Raw genomic sequence first — 14,371 nt, 5'->3', positions numbered from 1 at the left:
CCATCACTGTCAGCCAGAGACATTTCAAATTGTGACATACTTATTGCACCCCACTCTCCCCATTGTAGTGGCTCTGGATGTGTCCATGGAAGGCAAGAAGCAGTTATGCAGTGTAAATGTGCAGAGTATTCCCCCATCCAAAGTAGATCACAAATACGACCGTGGCTTTTCATCTGTCCTTGATTTTGCAAAATGTTCTGGTTTTCTATCAGATTTTGTACTGTTGATTTATGCTTCTTATTCTGGAACTGTATGCTGTCACAGTGCCCTGTTGCTCTAAGTAGCCATGGTTTAATGAACATCAGGTAAGCTTGTCGGAGATTGTAAGATGCAAGTAAGCTTTAGTAAGTATATTGTTAAAGAATTACCAGCATTGAAAGCCTTTTCGTTGTTGCCATGCAGAGAATATTTACATGACTAGATAATGTATAAGCCTTGGGTATTGAAATGCATATGACAGTTTTATTTATTTTATTTGCAGTTGGTTTGCCAGGATAGTCCATTGGGCCAAATTAACCCGTTTTCAATGGAGTCCTGGGGAGAAAAGCTCCAAAACTAAGTAGGTTATTAATAGATATACAAATTATACAATTACACAGAAGTTAATCATACAAGAAATAACAATTTGAAAATAATACAACTAGAGCGAGTACAATCTAGTGATGAAATTAATAGGTAATACAGACTAAAGGGAAATTTAGCACAAAAGCACTGAAATTGCCTGGGGACTAGTTGGTTTATATACTTCTAATAGATTTTGATTGTTGGATCTTGATACTCTTGCAGGAAGGTGCATTTTAAAGGCTGATGAAAGGGAGGGACAAAGGGAGGGGTTGAAAATGAGCTTATGTGCAAGATTTAGTTGAGTATATGTGAGAACTGGGTAGCTCTAGCCATTTTAGTTTTGAGAGAGGAACAGTGGTGGGTGGAGGACTTGTGGTTGGTAGCGAACTTGGCAATTTTGTTGTAGCAAGAGGAAAGTTGTGTTGGAGGTCTGTAGATTAGTTAGGAGTGGAGCTCCATAGAGAAGGGAGAGGATAAGAAATGAGGTAGAGGGTGATTTTGGTAGCAGGTGTAAGGTAATGATTTTGTCGGTAAAGCATACCGGGTTTTCTTGATATTTAACTGTAGGTGGGAGTTGAATTTGAGCTGGTATCAATTTGGACCCCAAGTAACTTGGTCTCTGACACCAGTTCCAGGGGTAGATTATTTTGTCTAGAGATGTGGAATGTGTTTATATTGAAAGAAGTTGCCTTAGAGGGGATGAATAACATTAATTTGGTTTTAGAGGCACTGAGTGCTAGGTGATTCCTTTTCATCCATTGCTCAGTTGTTGTAAAAGCATCTTGAGTCAGTTTTAGGAGTGAGGGGATAGAGGTGGCAGCAGATAATAGCAGAATCATCGGCATATTGGATGATGTCTGAGAATGGGATAGAGTTGCGGAAATCATTTATAAATATATTTAAGAGAAGGGGACTCGGTATAGAGCCCTGGGGTACCCCAGTAGGAGTATTTAGAAATGAGGAGGTGGCCTTTTCCATTTGACTGCTTGAGATCTGTTAGATAAGTAGCTGGAGAACCAGTTCCAAGGAGGAGGGAGATGGGTAAAGTTTAGTTAGTAGCAGGCTGTGAGAGTGTGTCAAAGGCCTTAGAGAGGTCGAGTAGTAGGGTAGAAACAATTTGGCCAGAGTCGCGGGCTTTATTTACAGTTTCAAGGAAGGAGAGGAGGCGGTCATAATGCTATGATGTTGTCTGACTCCATGTGTGGGAGTTAGTAGGTGATTATCTAAGAGATGTGGAAGGAGTTGTAGTTGGATACACTTTTCTAGGAGTTTAGAGATGGGGACAGAATAGCGATGGGGCGGAAATTAGTAACATTGTTGTTGTTGCCACCTTTTATGTAGAGGTATGATAAAGGCCCTTTTCCAGACTTGGGGTACTATACATTCTTGGATAGAGCAGTTGATTAAAATGCTAATAGGGTAAGCGATTGCTTCAGCAGCTTTGCCAAGAAAGTAAGAAGGGATGTTATCAGGAGCATTGGTGCATGGCTTCAGTTTCATAAGGAATTTCTTTATAGTAGAAGTTGGGTATAGGTTTAAATGAGTAAAAAGGAGTGTGAAGAGGGAGAATTAGGGGCAGATGAAGCTGATGAAGTAGTAGGAGGAGTGGAGGGATGGGAGTTAGTAGATGGGAATGAGGAAGTAGTAGCAGTGTAGTGGTCTTAGAGAAAGATGGCGTTAATTTGGAAATGGATCCAATGAAAAGAGTTAAATTGGGTAGCCAAGTCTTGTTCAGGAGCGATTGGGTCTGGGGTAGGGGTATCTGGTTTGCTGGGGTTAAGTAGAGTAGAGATACCTTTCCAAAATTTCTGAGGGTTTGATTTTATTATTTTGAAGTGTGGAAAAGTAGTTTTGTCGGTCTAAGATTATGAGCTTTTTTACCTTATTTCGAAGTATTTTATAGTCATTGTAATAAAAGGACAGGATTACAGTATTTTCAGAAGCTCATTACATTTTATTGCAGACCAGTGTCTTATAGCAGTGTCTGTGTGTTAGTACAGTTGTAGTTGGGTCAGGGTGGCTTTAATGGTATATGGTAAATAAGCATTGCTACCTTATTTAAAAGCCAAGCCCTGCAACAACTAGCTCCACACTGAAGTCAAAACACAATAGCTCTGGTGGGTAAATGTCCTCTGTAGTAATCAAAAAAGGCAAATGTTTAAAATAACTACAGCTTATGTGCAAACACAATAGGTAGTGATGAAACAATGCTCTGCTAAAAATGCTTTAATGCTCCACAATGCTGAGATCAGTTATCACTGGCTACCAGGATTTCACCCACTTCAGCTCAAGCACGGTGCCGTTCAGTGCAACCTTCCCAGAACTAATTTGTCTGACCAGAATTATTTGGTGTGTGTATTAGAGGGAGGTAGCATACCCTCAGCTGTCCAGATTTTGCCCCATATTCCTCCTAAAAGGATTGAAGTTGCTAAATGAGACATTTCAGTTTTAGATGTCATTTAGAAAAATGCATACCAACACAAATCCTGTTACTCTTGTAATTTTCTAAGTTTCTGAGAGCCATATTTATAATCTGTCCCTATTTATTTTAGGCTTTGTCCAGATTTCTTGCACTAAGGTTGAGGCCTTGAGGGTGTGGTATGTTTGTGAGAAAGTGAAATGCCCAAGTTAACAGGTGGAATTTTCAAGTGCATTTTCAAGGAACTGTGAGTTTTAAGAGAAGCTAAGTCCACTGCTGCTCATGCCAAGTCTATTTACAATGTGCAACTGTTTTGTTTAGCAAATGGTATCTCTATTGTGGTATAACGTTTTAAAGCTATGTTAGTAGCACCACAAGTAGAATACTTGCATCTTAATGTAAAGGCTTGAGGTTCTATTCCTACAGCATATACATTTGTATGCTTCAGTCCTCAGGATGCCCTCCTTTGGATGAGATGCCTAATAACTATGAACCTGTTTTTCAGCTTGTCATCCATTTTCTATTGCAATATACCAGCTTACCATTTTTTAATTTAACATAGGCAATTTATTCTTTGATGGCAACAGGCAATTCAATCAGGTAAATCTAATAACTTTTGCATGGCCCTAACGGTGTGCAAGGAGCCTATTGCTTGAAAACAGTTCAAAGGTAAATAACCTGCCACTGGCCAGATGCATTTTCTTTGAATGTGGGTTTCAATGCTGTTTCATTGAATGTGAGTTTCAAAAGTAGAGAAGCTTTAATGCCAAGTCTGTTTTCATTGTAAGACTATTGCTTTGTTTAGGTTTAGTAAATGTCTCAGTGTTTGGGCTATAATGTTTGAAATAAACGTTGTAAATTAAATCCAACTGCCTGTAATCATTGTAGAACTAAAGCATAAAACAGTATGCACACAGATTTGAACAGTGTCTACAGTAAATGGGGAGAAATAGCCAAGTAATGGGACACTGGAATGGCTGTGTGGGCGGGGCTTGGGGGGTGGGTGGACTTGGGCGGGGCTGTGTTGGCAGGGGGCGGGGTGAGCTATGTGGGTGGGGCTCTGGGTTTGCACCCCCCTGCAAAAAATCCTGCGGGCTCCCTTGCCAGTGTATGTGCACTTTTTGCCAACATAGTTTCAGGAACGGTAAACATTCATTTGTCTCAATGTGCAGAAAAAATGCTAAAACAGATTAAAACAGACACAATTTGTGCAGCCAAAGCCTCCCCATAAAAAGTTCTGTTGTCTTTTACAGGTGATGCTGCCCACCCCTTTGAACCATTGCGCATGTCCCTCATGTACAACTGTGATGCTTTTACTGAAATGTATTATAACACTTCGCATTTCCAGACAGATAACATCACTGAACATGTGTTTGGGCTGAAGAAGACATGGTTTCAATGCCTGGATATATCTGATGGGTCTCTACAGTACTCCCCCGAGCCTGCCAGCAAGATGCGTGCAGTATACGGTGTGTTTCATAACACAATTACATGCAAGCAAAATTGACATCCCAACTATGTGGTTGTGTTATATCATCTGTCATATACCCCAGCAGCAGTAGAAGGTGACAATGTCTATCAGGGCCCAGATAATGTACAATAACATGCAGCCTCCCAGTCAGTGAGAGGCACAATGCACAATAAATGGCAATGCCAGAAAGTCAGCAAGGGCTGGTTGACAACTGTGGATCATAACATTTATGAAGTGACAAAACAGACTAACAATGCAATAAGTGTTTCTGTCAGCCAATGCTGATCTAAATACAATTCATACAGTGTTCCTATCAGGCTATGCTGGTCAGTGCAAGATCTACTCGCCCTTTGCATCAGATATCACCTCATTATAACACATAAGGGACAGTGCTGTGGGTCTCAGTCAATCACTTGCAAAAACGACACACATTAACAGAAGCTGTGAGGGAGAAACATATAACAGGGCCTGCAAGCAATGACTATGTTAGGTGTAAGAATAAATGGTGTCAAAGATGACTTCTTCCTGTGGCAGGGATTTGATGACACTATATGATCTTGTTATGGTATCACTTTGCTAGCAGAAATTGAGAACTTTCACGGCAGGGATAGTTGGCTAGGCTGTGACTGGGACCTGGATAGAGTCTGCTGCTGAGGTGTTCTACTCATGGAAGTAAGTAATCAGTGCAATCCATGCTAAGCGATGGCATATCTTTTGAAAGCTGCAGACACAGCTGGTGGGCATATCCTCTGTAAATGTTCATGTACATATCTACCTTATACTCCCTCTTGCCATGGACAACACTGCCAATCTGAGCAGACATGATTGCACTAGAAATTCTTCTCAACGAGATGCTCATTGAGGTGATGTGTGGCACCACAGACCTCCAGAGACCAGTCTTTTCAAACAACTGAGCTCAACCTCACACAGAACTCAGAATGGTACTGTGAATCATCCTCATGAATGTTATGCAAACTACAGTTGTCTAAGTAAACTTACCATAACAGCAGATGTTTTAATTGATCTCTGTTGGCTTTGCCTAAGCTATTTGGGTTATATACAGCCAAGCAACCCAGCCAGCTTTACAAAGCTTGTGGGTGCCTTCCATGCACTTTGTCAGGAGCTTCAGCAGAGATCCATATGAAGGGCAGGTAGACTGCCCAAAGTTTTAGAGTTTTCTTGTCCCAAGAAAGGTAGGAGAAATGCTAGAAAATATAAAACAAGAGTAACTATATAAATAAGTGTGTGTGTGTCTATATATATATATATATATATATATATATATATATATATATAATCTATAATCTATATATATATATATATATATATATATATATATATATATATATATATATATATCCCACCTTAACAACAGACCACTACAGCTACAGAAAGGGGGTTAGAGGGAGGGGACAGCTACTGCACAGTGATCTATTAGAACATCTACTGTTATAGAAAGTTTATTTACACAATTGATGTACTATGTTTAGCATTAGATCACTACTACAGTAACCTAAGCTATTTGGGTAGCTATCATACCTTACATGCAGAAAAAAAAGGAGGAGAAAGAAATTAAGAATCATGAAGCCCATAGAAAATAGTCCTAACAAAGTCTGTTTTGGACTTGGAAAAGGAGTCAAATTCATTGTGCTTTGTAATATAATAGAATCTTCAAAGGACCAAGTCACTGCCTCTAGGATACTTCTAGATTCTACCCCTTTCCAGAAAGCCACAAAGGAAACCAAAATACTTTTGGTATGTGAACTAAACCTTCCTGGAAGTGAATCATCATGTTGAGAATGTCAAAATGAAATAGCATGAAACGGACGTCTCAAAATTGTCTGCTTTGACGCTGGTTGTCCTTTTTCTCTCTCCTTCATTGAACACAAACAGCTGATCATCTTTCCTGAAGGACTGAGTTTTGTCTAGGTGCTATCTGAGTTGTCTGTGGACATTTTGAGTATGAAGGAGTCTTTCTCTCTTGTTTTGGGGTTCTGGAAAAAAGGGAAATTAATAGGCTGGCTCAAGTTAAACTCTTGAGATCAATTTAAGCATAAAAGAAGGATTAGTTCTCAAAGAACCCTGCCTTTGCAGAAAATGAAGTAAGGCTGACTCACTCAAAGAGCATGTAACTTAGATACTACTCTAGAAGACATCACAGCAATGAGTAAACAGTCTCCCACATTAAAAACCTCAAATTAGCATGATGTGCTGGTTGAAATGGAAACAGAGCTAAGCATCTGAAGCACAAAAGTCAGATCCCAAGGAGGAACCACCTATTTTATTTATTTATTTATCTATCTGACATTTGCTAAACAGGTTAGTCCAACTGAGCCAGGAGTCCATTTTCAGTGGAGACCTGATGAGAAAAGCTCAGACAATTTACAATCTTACAAACAGATAAAATACATAGTTATCAGATGTATAAGACTTAACATACGCTCTGTTTTCTACAATTCACAGCCCTGCATTTTTAAAACAGTGAAAACAATATTACAAAAGAACACCATATATGAGGTACACTCTCAGAATTTACTGAAGAGACATAGTATAAGAGTAACTTTTGTGTTTATAAATATAGAAAGAATAAAGCAGAATTACATGATAGGGAGAAATGGACATAAAATGGGTGATATAGCAAACAGGAATAAAAGATGAGTAAGATTTTCTAGGTGAATGGACCTCTTTTGAAAAAAACTGCTTGACTTGGGGATAAGAAGAATGATGAGAATTTGAGGACAGATAAGCAGAAGTGGCCAACAAATGAATCTTGATGGAAGAGTAAGGAAGGCCACAGGATGAGAATTGACACAAATAATAAAGATCCTGAGGCTGTTGAGCCTAAAAAGGGTGCTGGTCCTTGGACTGACATTAGCTAGAAAATCTTTTCCACTTAAATATATATGTTTTTCCTAGTAACAGCTTTTTTAGCCTCCTTTATTGCATCCTGCATGTCGTCTCATAAAAAAAGAGTACCTAAAATGAATTAATATTCTATCATCCAGGCAGTAAAATGTAGAGATTTTCAGGTTGGGAGTGTATCTAACAACTCATGTCCTGTGCGAGTAAAGATACTGTTGTGGAAAGTTTACTTACACAAATGTACTATGTTCAACATTAGATCACTGCTGCAGTAGCCTAAGCTATTTGGGTAATTACCATAGTTTATATGCAAAAAAAAAAAAAAAAAAAAAAAAAAATAGGCGACAGAAATTAAGAATACCCTAGAAAATGGTCCAACAAAGCCTGTTTTGGACTTGGAAAAGGAGTCAAATTCATATTGCTTTGTAAAAAAGCCTTCAGAGGACAAAGTCACTGCCTCTAGGTACTTCTAGTGTCTACCCCTTTCCAGAAAGCCATAAAGGAAGCCCAAAACCTTGTGGAATGAGAACTAACTGCGGTGAAACTTGGGGTAATTACCCTGGGCCAGTTTCAAAAGAAGGGAGAAACATTGTTGGCTGCCAGAGTCAAAAGGGAGTCATCACTATTATCTTTGGGGAGTCCTAATTGTTTAGAAAAACCCTAGATATCAGTGGAAAGGATGGATAAGCATAGAGGAACATTCCCATTCATAGGAACGAAAATGAGAAAGCAAGGCCTATTTGCAAGGAGTCCTGGAGCAGAATTTTTTTAAATGTGTATGTTCTGACAGGAGGCAAACAGGTCAACCTGAGGTGTTCCACGCAGTTGGTTCAGATCCTGAAAGACCCCAGAGTAAAATTTCCATTCATGAGGGTCTGTCCTTGATCTGCTTAGCTTGTCTGATAAAATGTTTTGTTTTGACAGAATATATGAAACTTGCAGAGTCATACTGAGCTAAACTGCTACCTCCCAGGCTATCACAGCAAATCTGCAAAGTGGGTAAGATCTGGTAACCCCTGTTTAAGTACCACATCACTTTGGTGCTTTCTGTGAAAACTTGCAGAGGTCCAGGAGATCAAAGATAATTTAGGAATTTCAAAGCATTTATTTCCATCTCCATCTCTCTGACATTTATGTGCTTTTGTCAGTCTTATTTGTTCTACAGACTTTGTACTTTCACCCTTTGAGCACAACATCCTACTCCAGGTCTGAAGCATCTGTTGTGACATACTGAAGTCAAAGAGGAAGGGGGAATGGGTGACATAGGTTCCAAGAGAACTGTCTACCCAATAAATGACCTCCCAACTTACAAGTCCACAGAACTTTGATCTGAAAAGATAGGTGCAGATGCTGAGTCCAGACTGACCTGAGGTACCATTGAGTTTTTCTCATGTGAAGTCTGGCGTAGGGAATCATGAGACTAACAGATGCCATGTACCCCAGACTCCTGACATATTCTCTGGCAAATAACTGGTTCTGATTAGAAAAAACTCAGGAAGGACTTCTGAAATATCTCTACTTTGTTTGAAGGAAGAAAGGCTCTTCGTAGCACAGAATCTAACAGACTTCCCTTGAGAAGGGATGGAAAATGTCTGTAAGTTCACTTGAAAACCCAAACTGAGCAGAAGATTCTGAACACTTGCTAAGGACTCCTGATAACTATGAAAAAGAGTCTGCAACTATAAGATAACCATCCAATTATGGAAAAATGTAAATGCCTTGAAGTCTGTAGTAAGCAATTACTGGAACTAGATAGCTTGTGAATAACATTGGAGCAGTAGGAAGTCCAAAGGGTAAGACAGAGAATTGACAATGTAAGCCAAGAAAAGAAAATCTTAAGAAATGTCTGAAGTATCTGCCAATGGGGATGAAATAGTAGCCATCTTACACGTAGAGCTTTACCGTGAAAGCTAGTAAAGGGACAAGAGGTAATAGTATCTGAAAGGATAACACTCTGATCTTTGTGACCTTGACAAAAAGATTGAAAAAAAAATGTTGCAGAGGTATCCAAGTCCATTCTTTGTCACCCGGAGAAACCTTGCATAAAACCCTTTGCCCATCTGGTAGGTGGGCACAGGTTCTATGATACCCTGAGATGACATCTGTTCCAGAACTGGAGAACATGGGGATGTTTGGTTTACTGGTCAAAAAAGAATTCTCTGGAAAGGAGGAAAGTACTCTAACTGCCAGGTATACCTCTGTTAGATGGTATTCAAAACCAATTTGTCTGAAACAATCGTATGCTATAAAAGAATGCGTCTTCTCAGAGAGACAGTGAAAGAGAGAGGGAGAGAGTGCTAGCATTGAAGGAGGGAGCCTGAAGAGGCAAATAACCATTCTAGCTTTCTGGACTGCCCTTGATTTTCAGAAGTTTTCACTTTCTTTCTGGAGCCCCCTTACAATTTTTTTTTTCAAAATCCTGTTTTCTGGCACCTTGCTGTGTGAACTGCGTTTTGAAAAAGGGAGCTGAGGTGATTAAAAGATTTTTATTTTCCTTCAAAAAGGAAGACTGGAAGATTTGGGTCACCCCTTGAATCAATTTTCTCCTCTCATCAAACCTCTTAAGCACCTCATCTGCACTAGGACCAGAAATAAATTCACTGTCCAGGGTAGAATTTAAATTTTATTTTAAACTTTTTAGTACAAATTTTGGAAATGTAACCAAGCAAATATTTTCCTGACTGACTCAGAGAACCATCCCTGGAGAAAATATCAGTAGCATCATAAGAACTGCTGCTATAATTTAAAGCATGTTTAATTTCATGAGAAGTAGATAAAAAAGAGGCATTCAATTATTTTTTCATCTTGGAAGAAGGAAGGTTAACTTCTAACATTTTCATGTTCTCAAGAGACACAAGTAAACCATTTAACATGTTAGTCTGGCAGTTTACAATTCTGAAACTTAAAGTGGCAGAAGACTAAACTTTCATTGCAAATTTTTCAAAACCTTTCTCATCCTTGTCAGACAGAATGGAAACAGCATTAGCCATTTATCTAGAAGAGGTAGTTTTGGATGGGAAAATCACTGCAGAGTCTGTATTATGGTTAGAAAAAAAGTATTTGCTAGTCTGAGGAACCTTGTATAACCTATCAGACTTCCTAGGGCAGGAGGTTCACTCTCAGGTAAACTATAAGTGGTCACAAAAACACTCTCTAAGGCAGACAAAACAGGAGTGTCATTTGCAGGTTGTGAAATATCCAACTATAACAAATCAAACTACATTTTTTGGGCAATAGGGATTTCATTCTGAACCCTCTAAAACACTTTTTCACTCCAAATAAAATTTCAGAAATATGGCTAAACAAGAAAAATTGGAAATATTGGACATTGTTGTCTTTGTTAAACTTGTAGGGGACTCCAAAGCATATGCCCTACTTGTTATTAATGTTTAAAGAACATTAAGGAGAGGGGAAGAGGAAGGAAAGAGGTAACTGTAAGTAAAATATTTTTGTTCTCAACAGTATTTTTATAAAACATGACATATACTTCCTGTTAAATAGTAAAGCATTTCAGTTATTTTTGTGTGTTATAGGAATATTAAAGTAAACATGTGTCCTTTTTTAATTCTTTCTTTCTTCCTGTTTAGTTTTAAGAAATGTAGGCACTGCAATGTAAAGAGAAGAAAACCTGGACAACAGTATGCTTAAGATAATATACTGTAATCTAGGACTGTTGATGTCAGGGACAGGTTGTAAATGTATACAGATCATGATGTAAGTAAACTTGATATGCTTTTTCTTACCTTTGCATGGGGAAATTAATAGATCAAGATCCATGGCTTGAGCTAACAACAGTTTTAAGTGGAAGCAAGTAAATAAGAGAATACTGAATGTAATGAAAAGTTTTCCTTTAGCAAATAAATGTTCATAGTGAAACATGAGAAACTTGTAGCTAAAGTCAACTGTGTATCTGATTCTCATGATTCTATTCAGGCAAGAGGATAAGAAGGCAGTAAAAACAGAATACATTTTTTCTTTCAATGGCTAAAAGAGAATGTTTTCTGAAAGCATTTAAGTTGTTTTCTACATTTGGGAGAGGAATAAAGATAAGACAAAAACAGACAGAACTTAGAGTTAAGTAGAAGCTGTACCATGCATCTTAGCATGTATAACCTTAATTATAGGTCAATTAAAGCTTGTGAATGCAGCTGTGAATTGTGGTCAACTGTTCCTACTAGGATGGTTAAACTTCATTATTTGAAGATGCACAATGTTTTGTGTGTTACTATTAAGTTAATAGGTTGTTGGGTGTTTTTTGATGGTTTTCATAAAAACAACAAGTCTTGTAAGAAGTGACATAAGTTCAGATGGGTATGGCAAGAAACAATTGTATAAAAGATCAGCTTGCCAAACATTATTGTATGCATGTAACACAAAAGCTGAAACTAGACATTTAAGAAAGCTGTTATACATACCGGGCGAGAACAATAACTTCTTATCATAAAACACTTTCCCTATTACCTTTAAACATGAATGGTTTCAAAGGTACGTACAAAAAAGAAAAAGCAGTGAACTATATTAAGAAATGCAGAGTGCAAATAGATATGCTACAGGAGAAGCATTTGGAAAGAACTAAGCATGTGAATTTGATAACTAAAGGATTGCAGGATGGTTATTCAGAGGAATATCTGGGACAAAGGAAAAGGGAAGTACTTATATTAATTGACAGAGGAGCTCCAATAGTGATAGAAGAGGAAAAAAGATAATGATGGCAGATTTGTAGTATTAAGGGGCTACTGGCAAGGGAGGAGGATTATGTAGGCATGTATTTATATTCCACCTAAAACTGCTACAGTAGATCTAAAGAAAATTCTAGGAGAAGTAATTAGCTTTTAGCAGGGAATATTACTTATAGGTGGGGACTAGAATTGGATTTGTAACAGTGAGGATGTAACTGGGGGACCTAGAAGGGAAAATATAACAAGAGAGGGTAGATTTTTGAAGACATTTATGAAAATATTTGGAATGGAAGATGTGAAATCAGTAGTAGGAGCTCAGAGAAAATGTACATATTATTTCCCAAGGTACAAAAACTGGGCTATGCTAGACAGAAATTATATTTCACAGGAACATGTGCATTTAATTGAAAATTTTGATATGGATCCAATAACTATTTCTGATCATGTGCCAATAATAACCGAAAAATGTAGGGTAATGAAACAAAAAATGAGGCATTGACACTTCTTACCCATCCATTAAACAGAGAGGAATTTATGAAATTGGTTGTGGAAATTAGTCAAGATTTATTAAGGAAGATATATATTATTTCAGAAAATATAACTAAGGAGTGGGATGAAATGAACGTGGAATTTAAAGATAAGGTAGAAATAAAAGAAAAACAGATATGGTTTAGAAGTAAGAATTATTTAGAAATACTGCAAAGCTTAAAGTATTGCAGAATAACAAGAGGTGCAACTGCTGAGTAGCAAAAAGAAAATAAGGGACGATGGATAATATGCATGCATTTAGAAATGTGCTGTTCAGCAACCTTTTTTTTTTCTAATGACTCCAGAGCACAAAAATTTTTAGTACAATGACTCAGGCAACAGAAAGTAGAAAGGTTGTTGTCAAGTTTAGCTAGTCAATAACAAGGACAATAACCAGAGAGCCTGCAGCGTTATTAGAAATATTTCAGAAATGTTATGAAAATCTATATAAAGCAGAGAAATGTGGAAATCAAGAAACAGTACAAATTAAAATATTTATGGAAGAATTAAATATACCAAGGTTAGGGTTAGATGAGGTTCACTTATTAACAGTTAGGATAGGAGGAGATGAGATAACATGGTGATGACCAATCTACAGGAAAGCCTCTGGGAATAGATAAAACCACAACAGGCACCCAAAGAGGCAGAAGGTAGTGAAAAAACATGAGCCTGTAGGTGTAAGCAGCAGCAAGTTTACACCTAAAGGCTTGTGTTTTTTCACTACCTTCTGCCTCTTTGGGTGCCTGTTGTGGTTTTACTGGTTCTTGGTTTTGTGGCACCCTTTCCTTGGAGTTTTTGGATTACTCTGGGAATAGATGCTATTCCTGTGGAAGTTTGGAAGCTAGGAGGAAAAAAAGTGTTAAAGATCTGTAAGGTTTTGTTTAACAGTATTGTAAAAGGAGGATCAGCATCAACACCCTGGAAGAAATCTGTGGCAGCTGTAATACCTAAAGATGGTAAAGGCCCATCAGATCCAGCTTTATATTGGCCCATTTCTATTCTAAACTAAGATTATAAAGTGCTGATATCTATAACGGTTAAAAGAATGTCAAAGGTATTGCTAAAACTGATCAGTATGGATCAATGTGGTTCTGTGTTTTTAATAAAACAATGATGATCAAGATGGGAAGCAGAATGTAAGAAAATACCACTGTTGCTACTGGTTTTTAATGCAGAGAAAGCATTCAGCAGAGTGAGCTGGGATTTTATTAGTAGGGCACTAGAAGCATTTGTATTCCCTGATACAATAATAAGGTTAATTAGGAGGACATATGAGGGATTGAGCTGAAAATTAAAGTGGGGGGTTCCTCTCTAAGTTCTGTTTGGACAGGAGAACCAGACAGGGGTATATCCTCTTTCCTCTTTGTGATTTGTGTTATATTGAGAACCATTGGCAAAGAAAATAAGGGACTCAGAAATTCAAGGATATAATTTGCATGATAATCAAGAAAAGTTGTCTTTACTTGTAGAAAATATTATTTTGTACCTGTTTAAACCAGAACAGGTCATTTCAGTGGTGTGGAACATTCTTTTTGGGATGCAAAACTAATGAAGATAAAATAAAAGCAATAGCAGTAAACTATGTACCCACAGATGAATTGATTCAGCAATAGCCATATTTACAGGGACATTATAAAACGAAGAACTTAAGAGTATGGGTTAAATAGGATTTTGTTATGGCAACTAATGACATGTGGGAAGAGATTAAACAAAAGATAATACCAAAACTGAGAAACTGGAAGCTCTGATTTATGGATGTGGATAGCAAGACACAAGTAGAGAAACTGTTTTTAGTCTCTTTTGTTTTATACACAGGTCAAGCATATGATTATCATAGCAATTAATAAA

This window comes from Protopterus annectens, chromosome 17.part0 (assembly GCF_019279795.1).
Source record: "Protopterus annectens isolate FY-2018-M chromosome 17.part0, PAN1.0, whole genome shotgun sequence".
Lineage (NCBI taxonomy): Eukaryota > Metazoa > Chordata > Ceratodontiformes > Protopteridae > Protopterus > Protopterus annectens.
Note: the sequence above shows the minus strand (reverse complement) of the source record.